The following is a 22,517-nucleotide window of genomic DNA, read 5'->3' as shown; positions in this document are numbered from 1 at the left end:
TCAAGAATTATTTCTCACTTCTGAGAGATCTCATTTTATCCATTTCAAAAATTTATTTTTCTCCTCTCAGCCACTGTCTTAGAAGAGTCACATTTTAGTCTAACTATAATGGATGTCTTGCTATATTCCCTATATTTTCCTAAATTCTTCTTTGGCTTTTTTCCTTAGCTCTGACATTGTTAGACATGATCACCAGAAATTTTTGGGAGGGGCAATAAAAGGCACATTTATTAAGGTGTCTTTCCTACAAACAAAATAATTGGCCATCGATATGCAGCACGACTCATGATTTTTATATCCTAGTTCAGGATAAAGAAAAATGTGGTAGAAGGGTTCAATGAAAGCTTACATTATGCATGAGAACAGGTAAGAAAAAAATAGGTAATTGCTATTCTACTTTATGAGTACACTTAGACAAACACATCAGCATTGACATATGGTAAAGTAGCTGATATTAAACAGAATTAATGAACTTATAATGTTTGGCAATGGTTTGATGTTTTAGTTTTCATTTTCATTTCTTCCAAATAATTTCATTTCTCTTGTCAAATTCATCTCAAGGCTCATGGATCACAGGGTGGCATCATTTTACCCAAGAGGTTTTTGTGTTTTCTTTTCTTCACTCATGCATTGTTTATTCAGTTACATGATTTTCAACTCCATGGTGCTGTAATTTATTATTATTATTATTATTTCAATTTATGGCAGTTTCATAGGCTCTGGGATTCCTCCATCCCCTCCTCAAACCTTCCCCCCATATTGAATTCCTCCATATTGTTACCGTAGTACAGTTTATATCCAGTCATGATTCCTTCATTGCATGCATGGACCACGCAGAGTCCAGCATCTTACTGTCAACAGTTTCATTGAGAGACCATACTTGGTCTGAAAGTAGAGCTAGCAGAATATCATCCCCTCCAATGGAAAACCACAACACAACTTCAACAACAGGAAAAAACATGGGAATTTACAACATCATGAAGTTAATTGACATGGTATTGAGTGACCAATATGTTAGAAAACGCAAGTTCTTAACCACATCCTGTAACTACTTCACTGATATCTCAATTTTAGTTTTCGACACAACTGGCTGCTTTAAACGTTAAAATGGTTATAGGGTACTATTCAGCTGTATCGTGTCTATTTTCAGTTTTATATTTAGCAGCTTATAGTATTCAAGCATGATTTTTACTGAACTTCGCGAATTTCAGGATAGTCCAAACAGGTTTATACCTCTAACAAGTCATATGTTAACGATTGAGGAACAGAACAGTTTTAGGAGGGGTGTGCGGAAAAATCTTCAGTACCTTAATGAGGAGTAACTGATCTTTGTGTCCTACCTAGTAAGGTATATGGAAGTCCAAGCTGGCTGTTTCCTGTTTTAAGCTTTCCTTATTGGTCTCTATCTACTGAAAGAGTGAGACCATTTACCAGAACATCATAATGATTTTCTGGTGGCATAATTGTTATAACCCCACATCTCATTCTGTACTGGAATTAAGAATTTTGTTGAAACAAAAGGAAATTCAGACCAACCCGCAACTCTGTGTTAACTGTTCCCCAGGTCCAGACACAGAAGATTTCTGAAGCTGTTCAACTTGTTCCTGAACCTGAAGCCAATTCTAACTGCTCCAAATGGTGACAATCCCACAGCATGTTGATGTCAGTTCACTAAGGGAACCCCTTGTGCCTGTGCCAGGTACATGTCTCTGTCTCCCTCCACCCACTAGTTTTCTGCTATAGGTCACAGAAGGGTTGGACAGAACTCAGCCACCTTTGCCTCTGCCTCTGTATTTCAGTCACTTCATGGACCAAGAATGATCTGGTTCATCAGACACTATGTGGCACACAGCCACAGTTAAGAGGCTCATGACAAAGCTTCTCTGTTGAGGCCATGGAAAAGCTCTGTTTACAAAGGAATCAGCTGCTAGTGAGCAGGGCCCAAGGACTTGGACCATCCTCTGCTGTCTTCACAAGCCACAAACAGGGAGCTGGATGGAGAGTAGAGCAGCTGGGACATGAACTGGTGCCTATATGGGATCCAGGTTCATGCAAGGTGAGGATTTTAGCCAGTAGGCTACCACACCAGGCCCCTTTAACCCATTTTGAGCCACACTTCAGCTGTAAGCCTTGAGAAGCAAGTCTTTTTAAATTAATCTTGCTTGTTGTCTCTTGCTCACTGTACACAGTTTGAATCTGAATTCACACATACCCCTCAGGAAAAGCCTTGAATTTCTCTTCTAGATAACATAATCTCTAGTGCAGTGCTGCAAGAGGTCTTGAGAAAGAAAGACTATTGTAGTGTTGAGAATATTTTTTAAAAGATTTATTCATTTTTATTGGAATGGCAGATTTATACAGAGAGAGGGAGAGACAGATAGAAAGATCTTCCATCTGCTGAGTCACTCAGCCAGAGCTGAGCCAATCCAAAGCTAGGAGTCTTCCATGTGGTACAGGGTCCCAAGGCTTTGGACCATCCTCCGCTGCTTTCCCCAGCCACAGCAGGGGGCAGGATGGAAGGCGGAAACACGAACTAATGCCCCTGTAGTTGAGCCATTGCACAGGGCTCTCAAAATATTTTTGTATTGTTAATGTATTATCATAAAAGATTTCTTTGTAGATGAGGATAAAGATAATTTTTGACTGGGTTTGTTTTCAAAACCTGAAAATTATTTGGCATCGTGGCAAATTTACACCAGATTTTTACTCCTACTTTCTTTCCTGTATTCAACGTATATGCATATTAATATATTTAATGATATCCCACAGTTCTGAGGCACTGTTTCTTTTTTTTTCATCCATTTTCCTTCCCCTTCCTTATAATGGAAACATGCCAATTGATCTGTTTTTACATTCACTGATTCTTTTTTGCTTCAAGTTTAAATGTGTAAATCCCCTTAAGCATATTTCTCATTTCAGGTACTATTTAGCTTCCTATTTAAAAAAATAATAATTTGTTTCTATTTATTGCTGTTATATCTTTGGGCAATTATTTTCTCCTTCACTCTTTAAATTCTTTACACATAATGGTCTTCTGCTCTTTGAACGAATTTAAAGTTAATTTGAAGTCTGCCTAGTAAGTAAAGCATTTGGGCTTTCTAAAGGACACTTTATATTTTTTTTTCTAAGATTTATTTATTTTATTACAAAGTCAGATATACAGAGAGGAGGAGAGACAGAGAGGAAGATCTTCCATCCGATGTTTCACTCCCCAAGTGAGCCACAACGGCCGGTGCTGCGCCAATCCGAAGCCGGGAACCAGGAACCTCTTCCGGGCCTCCCACCGGGTGCAGGGTCCCAAAGCTTTGGGCCGTCCTCAACTGCTTTCCCAGGCCACAAGCAGGGAGCTGGATGGGAAGCGGAGCTGCCAGGATTAGAACCGGTGCCCATATGGGATCCCGGGGTGTTCAAGGTGAGGACTTTAGCTGCTAGGCCACGCCGCCGGGCCCGGACACTTTATATTTATCCTGTTTTTTCCTGTGAATAAGCCTTATTATCTTATTCTTTGTGTATTTTCTGATTTTGCTAAATAACATCATGTAGTAATTCTAGTTCCTTCCAAAAGTTTTTTTTAGATTTGTTGTTTTTTTGTGTGTCAATTTTGTTGAATGACTCTGCAAAGTCTGTTTTTTTCAGATGGTACTAAAATCTCTGCTTAACTTCATGGTCATATTTTGATTGGACAGAGATTTTCTTAAACAATTTGAACCAATTTGAACCAATTTCTCTCCCATTATTTGATAAGTGACTCTCAATATGTGTATGTGTTGGGTGCAACTCACCATTTTCCAGAGAAGCATCTTTTGTCTTTCCCTTAGCTTTCACTTATGGCTTAAAAGAGCCTCAAGGTTGGCCAGAAGTAAGCTATTGCGGCCCAGAAGAGTCTTTCTTGGGCATGTTTTCATCTGAGCATATGTGGCTTGTCTTCTAGAATCCCTGGGATATTTTGGAGCATATTAAAGCCCCTATGATAATTCAATTTCCATATTTTCCTTTTAAGTTTTTCATTTGCTCATGTTTGCCCTAACATTTGTTACATCAGGCAACTGTGATAATTAACAATTACCTTTTATTGTTTTCAGGAAACATGTTCTTTGCACTAAGAAATCTGAGTCAGTTAACAAAAACAAAACTTCTATGAGTGAGAGCTATAGAACGCTGCCAAACACTTCAAAGATTAGCAAATCTTGGAGAATGCGGTGTGTCTGGGAAGTTAAAATCCACTATCCTCTTTCCTGCAATTTCTAGGCTAATTTTCATAGTTTCTACGGCTACTAATTCTCATAGTTAACAAGGAACTGGGTGGTACATCTCATATCAGAGTTCCTGGATTCAAGTCCTAGCCCTGCTTTTGATTCCAGCTTCCTGGCAACAGGCATCCAAAGAAATAGCAGGTGGCATCTCAAGTACTCGGGTGCCTGTCTCCCATGTTTGGCCTGGTTCAGTTGAGTCCCAGTTGTTGCAGGTGTATGTGAAGTGATCCAGCAGATGGGAGATCTTTCTATCTCCCTAGCTCTCAAAGAAGTAAGTAAAAAAAAAAAAAATAAACAGTATGTTACTATGCCTTAAATATCCTATTTATACTAAAATGCACTTGTTTTTTTTTCTTGCGTAAACAGAGCTTGAATTGAAGCTATCTTTAATTCTCAGTGTTCTGACAAAGTTGATTTGACAGTTTTTGTTTTTGTTTTCCCTGTATCTACATTGGTTTTTTTATAGAAAGGTTTTTTCACAAATTCTTTATTCAGTGGGATGGTTTTATTAAAAACAAAAAAAAAAGAAAGAAAAAACAATTAAGCAAAATCAGTACACGCTGCATGTTTCAACTTGCCTTCATTTGGCTGTGTTTCCAATATAAGTTCTGTTTCCAAATCTTGGGCAGCAGGATTGGACACTTTCCACTATGTACACCACCCGGGGCCACTCAGTTCTTTGCTCTGCTGTGCAGTGTCGCATCAACACAAGCACAATTTGAATTTCACTTCACAAGCCACTATAAGGGATTCTATTTTCCAACTACTTCTACTCCCTGGTCACCCCCAACTCCTGCTTCTATGGTCATCTTATTTGAAGCCACAATCATTTTTGCTCCATTTTACCAAAAACTACCGGTATCTGACTGTTTCTGGGGTTAGGTGGCAGGAAAACACATAAAGTAAGTAACACACTTTCCTCCTACATACTCCTTGGACCTCAATTCTCAATTCATCTGTTAGCCACCCCCTCAACACGCACACACACACACACACACACAGGCTTTGAGGGGTTTGCCTGCCTGCTGCTATCCACTATCATAAGGTTATGGCACTAGAAATGGGAAAAATACAGAGGACATACACCAGTCTTTCTGGACCTTAGGCATCCTGCTTCCTGACTCACGCTGAAAGGGCTTTCCTTTGACTGCTTTCTCTCTGTGTTCAGGGTTTTGCCACAATATAGACTGAATTTCAGTCCACAATAGGACCCATGCAAGTAAAAAAAAAAAAAAGTAGTAATTCAGTGCTATATTGTTCATTCTTCCAATTTCAGTTTTCTTTCCCAGTGGTATTGTTACCATTTATTTATCAGAGTCTGCTGCTCCATTCTATTGTCCAGGTATTTTAGATTCATTTTGTGGGAAGAGAACCAGAGTGGTGTAAGCTTACTCTGTACAAACTTTTCCATTTTGGGAGCATCGTATTAGATTTCTATTGCTATTATTTAGTATAATTATTTAAATGTAAACCTATGATAGCAAATTTGCTTTCACAATCAACTTACACTGGAGGCATACATTTGAGAACAAACACTGAAAAGTAAAAGCTTCAAAACAATAAAGTCTCTTTTGGAGAGCACTGGAAACACCCATTTTCATTTACACATTAAAGTTTTGAAGCAAACAAGCTCCCCTACTTTTTCCATGTTATGAATAAGTCCATCATCAACAAAAAACTTCTTTCTAATTTAAGTTGGTCATTAAGTTAGAATACTGAGTTTTGCTTTGATTATCATTAACTTTTCTGGCAATGTCAGACACAGAAAACACAGGAAAAAAGCTCCATTTTAACTCTACAAGTAGTTGAACACTAATAATGTGAGTTTTACACACATTGCATGTGTTTCTAAGATATCTATATACAATCTATATATTTCTGATGGGTCTTGCTATTTATATAACATACATCATCTGATTATCATCTATCTTTCATAATTTTAATGATTGTATATATCTGTACACACACAAATACATATCCACAAACAAACATGTACACCCAAACATTAAATTTCATACATTTATAGAAGTTTCCCAAACCCCCAAAGCCTGGATTAAGAAACCTTGAGCTAGAAATGTACAAATAATTTAATATTTAAGCCTATCTCTCTCTTCTGTGTTTCAAACTTTTAGTTTCAGTTATTTCCGGGAAAATTTCTCCCTATATGTTAAAATCACTTCAAATTGAGGTGTCATATCAAACTTGACACTTTAATTCATTTCACTTTTCATAGCAGTAAACTCACGAGGCCACAAAAAATCGTAAGTATACCATTCTAACCCCTCATCTTCCTCTCCACTGCTGAGGTCCAAATGGAAGCCTTCATTACATTCTACCTGGTGCATTCGAGTGAGTTCTTTCCTTTTTTTTCTTTATTTAGTTTTGTTTATTTTTATTGGAAAGAAAGAGTTGCAAAGAGAAGAAAAGACAGAAAGAAAAATCTTTCATTCTTCTGCTGGTTCACTCCCCAAGTGACCATGATGGTCATAACTGAGCCATCTGAAGCCAGGAGCCAGGAGCTTCTTCCAGGTCTCCCTCACGGGTGGAGGGTCCCAAAGACTTGGGTCATCCTCCACTGCTTTCCCAGGCCACAAGCAGGATGGAAGGCAAAGCAGCTGGGGCACCAGGACATGAACTGGCACCCACATGGATCTCAGTGCTTGAAGTGGGAAGATTAGCCTGTTAATCACTGGGCCCAAGAGTGAGTTCTTAAGTGGGCTGTCTGCCTCTCTATTCTTCCCTGCTCATATATTCCATCATGTTTTTAGATATATTTTTCAAATACAAATCTGTATGTTGATTCCCTTTCTGATGCCTAAATCAGTGGTTTGCAGAAGCAAAATAAAAATAAATCAGCAGAGTCATATGTGTTTCTCCAGTGAAATATACAGACCAAGATATTAAACAGAGAACTTGGAATGAAACTGGTTATACATAAATAAATGAATAAATAAATAAACAAATAAATAAATAACACAAGCAAGCAAGCTGTTGGAAAATGACTCTCCCCATGTGTAAGATGCTTATTGAAAGTAGCACTTGCTAAAGTTACATTTAACACTTCTTACGGCATAACTGTCATTGGCAGGGCACAAGAATCTCTATTTTATAAACATTTCTGGTTGATTGTTACAAACAGGTAGGTTTGGATAAACACTTTGTCATGGAAGGTATGGAATGTGACACTCAAAGGGATATCAAAATTTGGCATCAGATTACTTTCCTAGTTCACATTTTTCATACAGCTTGTGTTCCAACTACAACTAGTTATTTATCATTCTTTGAATGTACCACCCCTTTTATTCATCAATATGCCTTTCCATATCACTTTTATTTTTGGAATGTCTTTCCTTACCTATGTATCTGCTGTCTGTCTTCCTAATCTTGAAGACCAAGAGTAGAGGTCAGATTTTCCATGCACAATTCATTTACTCTTTATTTTCTAGGACTTGGAACATTACATATCTCAGTCTCTGCCTTTAGCTTGATGGCATGCACAAGCTGTTTTTGTGATTATGCTCCAGAAATTTCATGGAAAAACTGAATTGAAAGCTTATTTTGATGCAGAAGCATTTTGAAATAGTAAATACAATGGCTGTTCAAATGTTTATGGAAAGTATATACCATGAAAATATGTATTTGATTTTTGCATAAAATTGTATTTTAATTCCATTTTCAACAAATCTTTTGAAATATTCTTGTATTTGTTTTATCACTTTAACACATACCATAATATGTTGTACATAATAACCACTCAATAAATATGTGCTAAATATTGGATGAGTGAATTCATGAATAAATGAATAAATTCATGAATAAATGAACAACCAAGGCCAGTGAATCTCATACTTAAAAAGAGAATACACTTATTTGCAGAAAGAGAGACGTTGAGCTTATGTTAGTTTGCAATTTATTTTAAAATACCTCAGTATATACAATGTCATGAAGGTGTGGGTCAATATTGATCCATAATTCTGGTAGAGTGAGTTAACTTTTCAACTGTTTTTATTCAGGCATTCACATCTCTGGGTTGGTAGTTCCACTCCAAGGACACACTCAGAGTTCTGGAAAGATTTCTATCTCTGTGTCCACAATAAGGCTCTTCAATTAGTATAAGAATTTCTCACAGGTGAAATTAAAGTAGTTCAAATATGGTAATTGGCAAGAAAACTCTAAGGGAACCTCCATTCTTATGTGCAAGGCTCTGGAAAGCTCAGTCAACTAAAACCCCAAAGAAACTCTTCAGATCCAAGACCACATATTTAACATGGGAATCTATTATCTAATGTAATTAGATTTGCTGATCCTCCAACAAATTGTTGCTATATCCATTTCCAGTGAAATTTTCATGCAATGTGCTAAGTGTATAAGAAAATACATGACAAGAACCTCCAAAGAACATGCAAGACAAGGTTACAAGACTATTTTTTGGTGCCTGACCAATAATTTTTTTAAAAGATTTATTTTTCTTGGAAAGTCAGATTTACAGAGAGAATGAGAGACAGAGCTTCCATCTGCTGGTTTACTTCCCAAGTGACCACACTGGGTGGAGCTGAGCCAATCTGAAGCCAGGAGCCAGTAGGTTCTTCTGAGTCTCCCACGTGGGTATAGGGTCCCAAGGACTTGGATCATTCTATACTGCCTTCCCAGGTCATAAGCAGTGAGCTGGATAGCAGGTGGAGCAATCAGGACACAAACCGGCATCCATATGTGATCCCAGCACATGCAAGATGAGGACTTTAGCCACTAGGCTATAGCACTGGGTCGAGTTATTTTTTTTTTTTATTCATTAATTACATTGTATTACATGACACAATTTCATAGGTACTGGGATTCCCCCCCCTTCACCCCAAACCCTTCCCCCATGGTGAATTCCTTCACCATGATGCATAACCACAGCTCAGGTTCCGTTGGGATTCCCTAATTACAGGCTCACTCCATACAGAGTCCAGCATCCCACTGTCCAGTCAAGTTCAACGGCCTCTTAGGGAGGCCCTCTCAGGTTTGAAGGCAGAGCCAGCAGAGCATCACCTCGATCAATTAGAAGCTCCAACATATCATCAGCAACAGTCCAGGTACGATGAGGCTGGTGCAGAGTCCACTGAGTGACATAGTCTATCTTAGGGTTTTCCCTTGTCCAGTTTTCTGCTGGAAGCATATAGCTGAGGTGGTTGATTCATCTACTCCATTTTCCATCTTTTCTTGGGTAATGTTTTGATTCCTCCATTTTGTTCAGGGGAATCCCCAAAGAAACTCTGAGGCATTCCCAGTCCAGGCTCCTACATGCACTACTAGTAAGCACAGTGCCCGCAAAAGTCCATCACTCCGATCAGCTGGTGGTTGTAACCCCTGGGTTGGATCTATTCTGAGCCCCGACTTCCATTGGAACCAATGAGTATTGCAGCTCTCCCCGGCTCTGCCCATCACACACTGGGTCGAGTTATGTTTTAAAGTATGGCACAGGCAGCCTGAGCCTCCCTTTCTTTGCAACAGATAATCTGGTTATGAGGCTTGATAGTGGCAGAATACTTACTGCTTCCACTTCTGATATCCCTCCACAACTCTCACGAATGTAAAAGGATTGCACATATGTGGGCATATGTTTTGTCTCTTTTTCCCCACTACCATAAATATCTAGTGTTTGTTCTGTACATTCTATAGATTTTATGATAGCATACTGCTCAATTTTCCACCATTCATCTTCTAAATATAAGGGCATTCTCCTATGTTAGCATAATATAATTTTCCCACTCATAACCATTAACATTGACATAGTATGATCTAATACATAATCTATAGTCATATTTCTTAAACTCTCCCGGAAATGGCCATACAGATCTTTACTTCCTGATTCAGGATCCAATCAGGGATCATGAATTACAGTTTCCCACACAGTCTCCCACACAGGTGGTAGAGACCCAGATTTTTGGGTCATCTTCCTCTGCTCTCCTGGATGCATTAGCACAGAGCTGCACTGGAAGTGGAACTGAACTGGTGCCCAAAAGGTAGGCCGCTATTGCAGGTGGCTGCTTAACCTGTGGCACCACAATGCCATACTGCATGACCATGCTGATGACATTTAGAGACCAAGATATGGGCTCTACATGTTCTTATCACCCCTGGGATGTAGATACTTCTACATTCATTAAACAAAGCTCTTCACTCATTAGTTCATACAGAGGTAACTTACTGCATTCTAATTCCAGAGGGTTCTTCATTACCTATCTCATATTTTTATTTTCCTTTTCCCTGTTATTTCTACCAAAATAAAAAAAAATGGATACACTCATTTGCTCAATTTCACAGTTGGCACAGAATAATTTTGTAATTACACTGTATACTATGACAAACTTGCTAAAAAAATCTTGATGACTTTGTAGTTCTTTATGTATTTAAAATATATTCCAGTGAAGATATATAGTCAGATTAATATATTTTACTGAATATGTTTAATTTTGTTATCAATTTGATTAAGAATTAAATCTGCTTACCTTAATTTTAGTTTTTCAAAATTCTTACTAAATTAATTTTTAGTGTCTAAACCATTATTTTAAAATCAAAATTTTCTAAAATCTTGATATAATAAAAAGCCTCATTCTCTTTTATATTATTCTTACTGTGTTTCCAGTGCCTAGCAGACTGCATAAATAGCTATAAGTGCTTGCTAATTATTTTGAAAGATTTAATGAATGAGAAGAGAATGTAAGACGGTACATTCCAGGGAAACAAGAATAACCCTTAATCCAATTCCAATAAAAGTTCAGGGTTACAACAAGCATTTAAAACATATTAATACTCTGCCCCCGGCTCTACCCCAATTATAATTTATTCTAAAAAATAAACTACATGTATACGGAGAGAAAGAGAGAGAGTGAGAGTGCATTTCTCTTGCAAAGAAAAAGTTAGCCTTGGTTGAACAGACAGAAGTCAGTTACCTAAAGATATGACTGTATTATTTCCTTTCTGTCCCCTTATTATGACTCCCAAAAATAGATCACTAGAGAAAAATTAAAATGTAAAATCTGTCATTTTGCATTCTGTCTTCACTTTTTGAATTGCTTTTGTCTACTGATTCTTCCCTTTTGAAATATCTTTTTTAAAAGTTCAGATTATACGCATGTCCTCCAAAAGAGCTAAACAATCTTAGAATTCTAGGCATCCACTCAACATAATTCTCTATTGATACTGCCTAGATAGAATTTAAGATGCTTCAAGGAAGTATGCAATAATCAGCCTAATATAAAAAATGCCATTATGTTTTCTTTGTAATTTAGTCATTTTATGTTTTAATTAATAAAACATTTTAAAAGTTACAGACCATTTTGAAAATAAGAAAAATATGAAGAAAAAACAGCTAACCCCTGAGAAATAATTTATAATATTAAAAAATATTTTCTAGTTGCACTTCTAAACCTTACTTTTGGATATTCAAAAATATACAGTTTAAATTTTATTTTCTAACACTTAACATACATGCCATCAACTTTCAATGAATATAATTTTAAACACATATGTGATACTTAAAAATTTCCTCCTATTATTGGTCACTTCAGTTATTTCTGATATTTAGATATCCTAACAATTTAGGTACTTTTTTCTATATTTGGCATTGTTTGTTCAGGATAATCTCTTAGGAGTAAAATTATTTGGCCAGAAGTAATGAAGATATGCAGACAAATTGGACATTTTAAAGAAATCTTTAAGAATTCTAGCAAATCTAGGTATCTAAGGATATCTAGTTTGATGCCATTTTAAATACTCACAAGTACCTCATAACACAAACCTGTGGAATATATCCAGGAATAACCACTATTATATTTTGAAATTGAAGCGCTTTTGACACACAATGGAGTATTCCAATGCCTGTCATTGAGAATGTGTTAACAATTTGCCAAGATGTCATCATCAGGTTTCCATGGGGTTGTGCTCAATTTATCCCCTACTTCACAAATATAGTCATTGGCATTATGTTTTAAATGCCGATATTTCACCTTTTTCTTCCTGCCTTAATCCTAAAATTATTAGAATTCCTTTTTAGGGGCCCTGGAAATCCAGTAACACTTTGACTTACTGTTGCACATTTGCCATCTAGTGGTTAAAGTGGGAAATTCCAGACTTAAACCCTCCAATTGGAGGAAGAAGACACTTGGAGCCCACCCCTCACTCTCTGCCCCCAACCTCTTTTTTTTTCCCCCAGCCAGAAATCCGTATCAGTAGAAAGCACGCATTGTCAATAGTACTCAGTACAGGTGGGTAGGATCGCTTCACAGGATGTACCCATTTCAGTTAGAAGAGCTTGCCTCAAAGTGATTTAGGGGTCACAGAAAAGGCACACAGGCTTCTTCCCCAACAAAAGCTCTTCCACCATCTGCATCTCCTAAACACACAGTCTTCTCAACAGAATAGGATTCAAAATGATATTCAGGTCAGCTTTAAAATGAAAAACAAATCATCAAGGACACTATTACATTACAAATGGAAGGAAGTTGTTAGACTCTGTTTTCATGTTTCCACTGCTCTGAGTACTTGAGACCAGCAAATTATAAATAAAGAAGACAAAAGGTGTTTTCTCACTGTCCTTCTGGTGGGGAGTCCAAGATCAAGGTTCAATCTGACTTTCCAGTGGAGTTCTAGCTGAATTTCCAAAATGGTGTCTTACTGCTGCACACCCCAGGAAGGAGGAATGTCAAGGCAGAGGAGCAAAGGCATCAAACATTACAGAAGCCTCTTTTGAAAGGTCTTATTCCCAGTCATGCGAGAGAAGTCTTCCTGGCTTAATGGCCTCATCAATGCTTCATATCTATTTCCTATCAATGATAATATGGACAACACCTGAATTTTGGAGGGAGCAGTTTAAACCACAGCACCAAGGAACCTCATCTACCTAGCTCCAGAGACTAGCTATTTATCAGATGAATGTTTTTAAGGAACCCCAAATCTTAATATACCCCCTTATAAAGCTGCTCCTTTTTCCCTATCGGCCAGCTGTTTACTTTCTACTTAAATGGGATTTCCTACAAAAGCACACTTACCCAGATTCACTGTTTCATTGATAGATGTGCTTTCTATTTTTTAAAAATTATCGAATCTAATGAAATGATACTCCTTTTGAGACTGATCCATGCAATAAATATATTATTCTCTCTAAAGACATGTCTCAGAGATACTGAGATGCATGGGTCAAGGCCAAGGGCTGAAATGATTTTCAACTCCATTGGGAATTCTTTTTTCTTGCCTTAAGCATATAAGCTTCAGGGCAGATGAAGAAAATATCAGAAAGTGGGCAAATTCAACAGGTAAACCAGTATATTCAGCAACAGCAGATTATTGTATAATATTGAGCTTGAACCATTTCTGGGTAATCAGTTACATATGCCATGTATACAAATTTACAATCTATAAAGACAACATACCCTAAAATGAGACAAAGAAAGATGTCCTCCCACCCCCAGGTCAAATATTTATACATGTGTATTAAAAATGTGTTCACTGGATATTCACTTGACAAGCAGATAGCATACTTAAAGTATGAATAAGAACTATATCCTTTTATGCAGTCTTGCATTTGAAAATACAATTTGATCATATTTACAAAAGTTTGGTAAGATGTAGTAGACATCACATTCACTAAGACATTATTTGAAATAATCAGAGTGTAGCTGCTCCATAAATGCTGGTGAGGTTAAACTAATGAAATTAAAGTTCATCACTGTGATGGAATATTATGCATCCATTAAAAAGAATGAAAGCAGGGTTCTATCGTCCAGTATAGAAAGCTCTGCAAGCTATAAGTGGAAAGTGAGGAATTAATACAATAATTTATTTGCACATATGAAACATATATGCAACTGTAAGATGCTAGACATCCATTAAGATAATATCTCTGTTCTCCCTGCTGGGTGTTACTTAAAAAATGCAAAAAGCACAATAAAAACAAAGTCCAGATTCAATAAGCATATTAAATTCCTTCTCAGTTTTCAAAGCCTAGTTTAAAAAGACTTGATGTGAATTTCTCCTATATGTAGCTTTTCAAAAATGACGGAATGAAAAGAAATATCAAATATTTATCCTGACTTTTCTTGAGGGATCCACATTTCAATTCAAGCAATGCCAGAAGCTGCAGTCTTCTGAGGGGATGACCTAGGGCCCAGGATCTGTCTTTCTCTTTCCAACTGAGATCCAAATTTAGGAACTAGAGTGCACTTAGCATCATCTTATTATATTGTGAGCTTTTCTTCATTTATCATCAGTATCTGACTCCATTGTGTTACTCAACTCAGTGCAGTGAGTGCTAATTGAAGGAAACAGAATACTCACTGATTTCTCTATTATATGCATTATACTAAGTATTCATTCACCTCCACAGCTAACCTATGAGGCCAATACTAGTATGATTGTCCCTTTAGAATCATACTTTGATAACTGCCTTGTGGTGACCTCTTCAAGTAGTGCATCTACAGCTTGGAGTCTCAAGTTGTGTCCTTTCTTATTTTTATCAGAATGTTTCTTCCCAATGCATTACCTTAGAAGCTGGCATGTTTTTCAAAGGTAGTATATTAATCTGTATAAAGGTATTTATGCTTGATTGAAAGTTAACATGTGACCCTTATTGGAGAATATTTACTTATTTAACAAAGGCTTTTACAAGCATGGCACATATTTCAGTCCTTGTTAATTAACTAATTTACATGATGGGTACTAGCAGTCTCTTGGTGAAGCACACATTCATTAATCAAATAATACATAGATATGCATAACTTCAAATGCTGATAAATGCTGTGAAGGTAAAACAATGTGCTCTGTGCCATTTGGCAAATCAGGCAGTTACTACTTCCCTAAAGAAGTGATCTCCAATTACAAAGAGTAATAGGATTAAGCCAGATGTATTTGGAATGAGGGCATGCAACACCTTAGTAGACCATGGACAAAGAATAGCCATGGAGAGAGAGAGAGAGAGAGAGAAAGAGAGAGAGAGAGAGAGAGAGAGAGAGAGAGAGAGAGTTAATGAAGGAAAGAGAAGTGCTTTACAGCATTATGACTCAATTTAGGTTGAAGACTGTAAGTGTGTACTGGTGGTAATTGGTGTGGTAGTGAGTTTTTGTCTCATGCTCCTCAAACAAAAGGAAGTGTAAAGTTAGGCCGAGGTGTGATGACTGCAAATGGTTGTGTGTTGAATTACCTTAGAGAGAAATAATCACACTGTAGTTAAAAATCAACAACTTATAAGCAACCTGCATTGACAAATTATGAGATAACTACAGTGAAATAAAGAAGAGAATTAAACATCTTGCAAAGATAATAGTGTAGAAGTCCATGGAAACTGGCCAGCACAGGGAAGAAATTAATAACAGGAGGGAAAAGTGAAGGGCTAAAGATGCTGGGAAGGACAACAGTTTGAAGAACAGTCTCACTGAACATTCCTTTTTTTGTCTCGTGCACCTCAAGAGGGCAATTCCAATATCACCTCCTCAAAGGCCCCAACACCACCTAGACCCACACTGGTTTTGAAGAATCACAACATAAAATATGTAGCATGGCATTAAGTTGTTTGAAGTTTCAAGCAGCAAATTTATTAGATACCGAGTATGCTCACCTGACTTGGCAAAAAATAACTTATTAAAAATGTGACATCTGAAGACAAAAATTAAAATGTAAGCAAAATATTGAAAAGCTGAAAATGTTTCTTAGTTTCAGAGCTTTGGAGTAGAATATATATATGAGAAAAAGGATCTTGACACTTGCCCTTCAGCATTCTTACTTACAAATGTTTAATTCTTCTAGGTTCAGAAGTGAAACAATGTCATTACACTTTGGCAGATATTTCATTTGCCAAATAAATCTGTCAGATAAAATTTTAAGAGGGTCATGATGATTTTAATATTAAAAACACATTTAAAAATCGTCTAAATTCTTAAAAAGACAAATACAGAATAACAATCAAAATATGAAAGTAATTAATGATTGGAAGTTATTATTGGTGAGCTAACTTCTTTGAGAATTCAAGTACCTATGAAACTGTCACATAATACAATGTAATTAATGAATTAAAAATAATAAATTAAAATATATATTTTATTTTTAGTAATTTTTATTTTTTAAGATTTATTTTATTTGATTAGAAAGTCAGATACACAGAGAGGAGGAGAGACAGAGAGGAAGATATTCTGTCCGTTGATTGACCCCCCAAGCAAAGGCCAGAGCTGCTCCGATTCAAAGCCAGGAGTCAGAAGCCTCTTCCAGGTTTCCCACACGAGTCCAGGGTCCCAGTGATTCGGACCATCATTCTCTGCTTTCCCAGGTCACATGCAGGTTGCTGGATGGGAAGCAGGGCTGCTGGAATTAGAACTGGTGCCCATATGGGATCCTGGTATGTGCAAGGCGAGGACTTCAGCAGCTAGGCCATCGTGCTGGGCCCTTATTTTCAATATTGTTTATATAGTTGAGAACGATGTACACCCATGTGGGTCACTGATTAGAGTGGGACGGGCTGAGGCATGGAAGAAGTTGGGAGGGACAAATGTTTCTATTCTTCTTTTCCTTTTTCTTCTGTTATCTGCAAGAAAGGCAGGGAGAAAGGGAGGGGGCTATTGCCAAACTACATCAGCACCCAGGAATGGGAGAGGATCACTTGATGTCATCTTAGAGATCCCGATGTGAGAAAAAATGTTCTAAGGGTGTTACCTGAGTGGTTTTGACAGTTCTGAAATGTCACTGGCTTCGTTGCACCAGAGTTGAGTAAGTCTTTCCAAGATCTATTGGTTTATAAGATCCACTTGCTGCAAAGCTTGACCAGAGTTGTCCAATCTGCTTTCCATCATCTGACAAGACACTTGATATCCTCTGCTGGCCTAAATGGGCTGCCTTTCATGTCCTCCGTATACATCTGGGCATGCTGTCCATTGTACAAGCATCAATAACTGAGGCCTAGTTCCCAATACATGCATTCCAAGGTTGGACCACATATACTATGATTATTCTTGTGGTCAGGGTTTAATTTCAACTATTGGGGAATTCCCCCAAAAATATCACATGGGAGAAGACACCAGACATGAGTCTTGTTTGCATCAGCCAGTGTGGGGTCTGGTTCAGTCCACCACCTGTATCAGCCTATGCACACATACCGGCGAGAGTCAGTTCTACTCCCAACCCCATCTCCCACGCAAACTGAATGATGTTGCAGACTAGCCCAACCCAGCCTGCCACAAACAGAACAATTATGCACAACCAGTGGGAACTGCAGCCTAGTTGGGGTAACCCCCTGTAACTGCCACCAGGCCCTCAAGCCCAGGTTCCTCCATGTGCTGGCATGTGCAGCAGTCTAGTCCAGCCTGTCTCACATCTCATCTGGTTTTTGTACACATGTATTGGTGTTACAGCTTAGCTCAGCCCAACCCACCCTCAGACCTAGCACATACATATGTTGATGGGTGCAGTCACCTTTGTCCAACCTGATATGCCCCAGTCCTGGCTCCCATGCTCACCAGTGGGAGCTACAGCCAAGCAGAGGAGTGCTCACAGTTCTGCTATCAGGCCCACTCCCAGCCCTGGATCTTGCACTTTTCCAGGGGGTACTGTGGTCCAGCCTAACATGACTTGTACTCAGTCCTGATACTTGCCAACAGATGCTGTGGCAAATCCCGGGTGGCCCATACTTATTCTGGTTCTTGCCTGTGCCAGCGGATGCATTGGTTTAGCCTAGTCCAGCCCTCCCCCAAGGTCATATGCAGGCTGGTGGATGTTGCAGCCCTGCCTAGCCGGATCCACCCCAGTTCTAGCTCTCATACTTACCAGTAGACATAGGGGAGTCCCGAAAGTTCCTCTACCAGACTTGCTCCCAGCCCCTGGTCTTGTGCATGCCAGTGAGTGCTGTGGACCAGCCTGGCATTGTCCAATTCACCTTGGCATCCACTGGCGGGTGATGCAGCCTGGTTCTGCCAGGTCTACCACCAGTTCCAGCTTATGTTGGCAGGCGTTACAGCCTAGCTCAGCCAAGCAAGCCCCTAGTCCCAGCTCTCATGTCAACTGGAAGGTGTTGCAGCTCAACCCAGGCCACCCCTGCCCCAGATATGACCCACACGCATGCTGATGATTATTGTAGCCTGGCCTGGCCTAGATTGCTCCAGCCTAGGTTCTCATACTCATCAGTGGGAGCAGTGGCCTAACAAGAGAGTTCCCCAAGTTCCCATATCAGACAAACTCCCAGTGCTGAATCTCTTGCACTGGTTGGTGCTCAGCCTAACCTGATATGACACAGCTCTAGTCTTGGTATTTACTGGCAGCTACTATGGTGTCGCGGCTAGCTGAGCCAGCATAGTAGGCACGGCGAATGTCCGAGTGAAAAGAGACCATGATAGTGTTAGAAGTGGTGGGAGCCGTCTGCTCCTAAGCCTCTTTATTACCATGTTATATCCTCTTTCCCCCAAGCCCATTAACAGGACAATAGAACGCCAATGAGTCTGCAAAGGCCAGGTGCTACTGCTGTAGGCCCAATTCCTGAGTACTCAGCTAAAGGAATGTAAATCAGCTCCTCAGCCCACAACACTATGGCCCAACTCAACTGGCTGTACCCATTACAGCCCACACTGATGGGTAGTACAGCCCAGCCCCACCCAGACCAGCCCAGGTTAGCCTCTCATGTGGACTGGTAGGTGTTACAACCTAGCCCAACCTGTCCTGTACCCACTCTGGGTGCTGAGGCTTTAGCCCCGTCAAGCCTGCTCCTGGTTCCAGGACACATACATGCCCATGGCTGCTGCAGCCATTTATAGCCCAGTCCACCCCGAGGCTTGGCTCTTGTGCTCACCAGTGGAAAACAAAGCTTAGCACATGAGTTCCCTTAGTTACTATACCAGGCACATTCCCAGCCCAGATCTTGAACATACTAATGATGCTTTGACCTAGCCTGGCCCTCCCCCAGTCCCAACTCTCACTGGGCCTTGCCCAGCCTGCCTCCATCCTTGGCTCTCACCTAAACCAACAAGTGAAATAACATAGCCTGGCACAGCCCACACCCCATCCTGGCTCTCACGTGTGCCGTGGGTGTTAAGGCTTGACTCAGCTTGCGCCTCCCCGATTCTGACCCAATCCACGCACATGCCAGTGTGTGGTGCAGCCCTGCCTGACCTGGTCCACCTCCAGCCCCAGCTCTTGTGTTCACCAGTGAGAGCTGTGGCCTAGTAGGGGAGTTCCTAGTCTGAACTCCCTCATTTACCTGTGAGTGAAGTGGCCTGGTCTGTGGAAGCCCCTAGAAGTGATTCCGTACCTGTAAAGTACTCCCTCCATGGCCTCCACTCTCACACAGCCCCAAACTCCCATCCCCCAGGCAATCCACCACTTCTCTGCTGGAGTTAGCTCCAGGATCATCTTTGGTGGGGTCCACTGATCACCTAACCTTAAAAAAAATAGGCAACTATGCTGGCACATGGGTCTAGTTAACACAAGTCTGGCATTAACCAGGCCCAAAATGCATGCCAGCTATTGGCTACTTTTCTCCCAGCAGTGTAAACATGCTTACATATAAGGCAGCCTAAGTAGTTGCCTACAGCTGAGGTTAATTTGTTTTTCATAGCTTAAATTCTCACTATGATAGTGAAAAGCTGTAATAGATTTTGAAACTATATGATTTAATATACTATTTAAAAAATGGTCCATCTATAAAATTTTGAATGTATATCTAAAACCTCAATTTCTATCTCTTCCATTTCTAACTGTGGTTGTGCTACATGTAAACAGAATGTCAGTCAAATATGTCATAGTCTATTCCTGAAGGCCAAATGGTTCTGAAGAGCTTAAGATGAGATTGTCTATGCAAACTATATAAATAATGTTGCATATTCTTCCATATTAATCCTTATTTAGAGCCATACACAATAATAAATTGAAGGGTAAACACTTTGGCATAAACCATTTATTTCTAATCACATGAACCAGAAAAGACAAATTGAAACTTCACTAAAGGAGAAATTAATTGAATTAAGGTTTTGAGTGCATGCAAATATTAAAAATTATATTCCTATATTCAGTTTCAGATTCTTGACAATGACACACAAAGTACATGGGAACTTCTTTTTAAAAGGATAAAATATTATTATTGGATTTGTTACTAAAGGGCCAGTAGAAAACCCAAAACAAGCATTGTTTATGGTAAAATTCTTGAATAAAAATCTTATTTGGCAGTATTCCTCAATGTACACTAGAATAGCTTAAGTGGGTGAACTATGAGATTTCCTGGAACATAAAATAGTATTATTTCCACTTGCATCAAGATAAACCAAAGTATCAGTTTGGTATGACTATGATCATTTTTTAAAGATCTATTTTTATTGGAAAGGCAGATATACAGAGAGGAGGAGAGACATACAGGAAGATCTTCCATCTGATAGTTCACTCCCCAAGTAGCTGCAATGGCTGCAATGGCTGGAGCTGAGCCAATCCGAAGCCAGGAGCTTGGAGCCTCTTCCAAGTCTCCCACGCAGGTGCAGGGTCCTAAGGCTTTGGGCCGTCCTCGACTGGACTGCTTTCCCAGGCCACAAGCAAGGAGCTAGATGGGAAGCAGGACTGCCAGGATTAGAACTAGTGCCCATATTGGATTCCAGCACGTTGAAGGCAAGAACTTTAGCTGCTATGCTATTGCACCAGGCCCTGACTGATCATTTTAACATTTAATATAGGCACTATTCACCATTGTATGTGCTTGCATGTTTGTATGTGTGTGTATGTGATATGTCAGTTTAGGAAGGATTGCACAGCAATAAATCATTATCTCTAGTTTCTCATTCTTGCAGATAATATGGCTTGAATATAATACAGCTCCCAAATTCGTGCAGGTGCTTAATCCCCAAATTCATAAGTTAACACAGTTACAGTGTTTAGGAACAAAGCCCAGTGTGGAGGACCTTAGGTTGTTGGAATCAAACCCTTGGAAGGCAGGTCTCACGAAGGTATTCATTACATAAGCCTTGACAGTTGGACATAGCCAGTCTCTCTGTTTCTTGGATCACCATGTGATCATTCCTTCACAAATGCTCTGGCATTGCCATCCTCCTCCCTCACCAGATGTCCAAATCATACGGGATTTGAAAATCCCCACCCTGGACTATGAATCCAGAAAACCATGAAACAAAATAAACTTGTATTAGGCATTTTGTCATAATAATGAAATTCTAGTGCAACAAGTATTTTCTCTTACAGTATTCGATGACATTTTATTGTACATAATTAAATTTTTAAGCTGAACACTTTTCTAAAAACACACTTTCCTTTGCACCTTGGGTTAAATGGAAGAATCATATCTAATTGCTGCAGCTAGATAGATGTCAACGAAGCATATGAATACATAAAATATTGAATATTGATTCTATAGTAAAATTGAAAATTTTGCTTATATGAAAATGTATTTCTTCCTTCCCTGTAACTGTACACTTTTTCTTCTCTGATTATTGGCAACCACATAGAATACACAAATGCACACAAATGCCCATTCACTAGCTTAAATTGTATCTGAGTCTAAACTTGTGTTCTGAGATTATACAACTGCCATGATCTGAATTGGAAATGTAAAGTAGAAAAAAAAGCAGCAGTATTAGAAATTCTGGTGGAAATCCAGCCTTATTAAGCAAATTACTTATTACACATCTTTGGCTTATCTACATTTTTGTCCATATGTTTGTCTGGCATTGTTCCCACTCATTATAAAATGTGCCAGCTTTACAGGGCACTAACCATTCAGAAAAGATGACTGCAGATGGGTTATCTGGATAATGGCATGAGTGCTATTACCTTGGAAAAATACTATCTCTCTGTGCCATCTCTTATTGATTGCCTCTGTCTTCTTTTTTATGTCTGTGGTGTAGCAATGGCTGCATTTATAATCTTTGATCATCAGGGTGAAATCACCTTTGCTTTCATGATCTCAGTACCTTTCAGTCTGAATGCTAGAAAGTGCATGAGAAAACTAGAGAAGAGTTGATATGTAAGAAAATAGTACTAGTAAATAAAAAGGCTTAAAAGATACACAAATCAAACAATAAATGCAAAAAATAGGAAGATGGAGCACTTTGCTTTAATGTGCACACTATATTCTCCAGTGGCATTTTAATGTTTAAGAAGGACATAAGAGGAACAACACAAATGGGCTTTATAAAATCTGTGAGAGTCTGGATTAAAGTACAGCAAGAGTAGAAAAGTAAATATTAACTTGTATCATTATAAAACTAGGAACAGAATGGCCTGTAACCTTGGCAATAATTTAGTAAAAATATTACC

This window comes from Ochotona princeps, chromosome X (genome assembly GCF_030435755.1).
Source record: "Ochotona princeps isolate mOchPri1 chromosome X, mOchPri1.hap1, whole genome shotgun sequence".
In the NCBI taxonomy this organism is placed as follows: domain Eukaryota; kingdom Metazoa; phylum Chordata; class Mammalia; order Lagomorpha; family Ochotonidae; genus Ochotona; species Ochotona princeps.
The sequence above is the reverse complement of the archived record's forward strand: the minus strand, read 5'-3'. Positions refer to the sequence as shown.